Source organism: Coenobita brevimanus, chromosome 101 (genome assembly GCF_032717465.1).
Source record: "Coenobita brevimanus isolate Jiangsu-jjx chromosome 101, ASM3271746v2, whole genome shotgun sequence".
Classification (NCBI taxonomy): domain Eukaryota; kingdom Metazoa; phylum Arthropoda; class Malacostraca; order Decapoda; family Coenobitidae; genus Coenobita; species Coenobita brevimanus.
Genome location: NC_137054.1, coordinates 6,161,849 through 6,163,188, shown reverse-complemented (window position 1 = coordinate 6,163,188; position 1,340 = coordinate 6,161,849).

Genomic DNA, 1,340 nt, shown 5'->3' with positions numbered 1-1,340 from the left:
GTTGGCATCTGCTCTTCTTTGTATGTTGATGATTTTGCAGTATATGCCTCAAATTCTGACATCTCTGCCCTTGGTGCTCTTATTCAGCATGCGGTTTCTGCTGCCTCAGAATGGGCCACTTCTCATGGCTTTCGGTTCTCTCCTCTTAAGTCTCATGCTATTACCTTTGCTCGTTCTCATCATATTCCTCAACCACCTCTTTTTCTTTGTGGCTCTCCTCTCCCATACAAAACCTCCGCTTCCTTTCTTGGCCTTCTTTTCGACTCCCGTCTTACTTGGAAAGATCATATTGCCTCCTTGAAAACCTCAGCCTTGCAACGCCTCCATCTCTTACAAACTTTGTCTCATGTGTCGTGGGGTGCTGATCGAACTACTCTCCTTCACCTCCATATTGTTCTCGTTCTCTCCAAACTTGATTATGGTTGCCAAGTTTATTCTTCTGCTTCAGACACTGTCCTCCAACAACTTGATTCTGTACATCATCATGGTTTGCGTCTGGCTCTTGGTGCTTTTAAGTCATCCAAAGAGTCTGTATCTTGAATTAGGAGTTCCATCACTCTTCCGTCATCGTGCTCTTCTTTCTCTTCGTACCTATGCTAAGTTGCATTGTTTTCCTCATACCCCTTCTCTACTTCCTCCCAGTCCTGACTCAGGCATATTTTCCACTCCTAGGACCAAGCCACCATTTGCAGTTCGAGCCCGTACACTTCTCTCGTGCTCCTGTCTTGCTGTTAGTAATGTTTTTCCTTTCCGCACATGTCTTTTTCCTCCGTGGCTACTTCCGCGACCCCACATTTGTTCTTCCATTTTCCCTTATTCCAAGTCCAATTCTCCTCCATTCATTCTCCGTTCTCGGTTTTCAGACCATCTCTCCTAACATTCCTCTGCAGTCCCTATATACACTGATGGTTCAAAAACTCCTGCTGGCGTTGGATTCGCGATACGGTTTCCTGACACTTTTTATCATTTTAGCCTTCCTACCTATGCAGGTGTTCTAACAGCAGAGTTATATGCCCTCTTGTTTGCGTTACGGTATATTTGTCGTGCCTCCTCCTCCTCATTTGTGATATTCTCTGATTCATATAGTGCTCTAACCCTTCTTCACTCACCTTTTGCTTCTCACTCTCTAGTTCTTCGTATCTTGGAATGGTTGTTCCGTATCTCCTCTTGTCGTAGAGGAGTCCAGTTCTGTTGGGTCCCGGGACGTGGGCGCCGCGGGCAATGAATGTGCTGATCAGTTGGCTCGTATGGCAGTTACCAGGGATGTCTCTCCTTCCTTCCTCATTCCAGTCTCTGACCTTCTTCCTGCTCTGTCATCCTTCCTTCAGCACTGGTGGCAG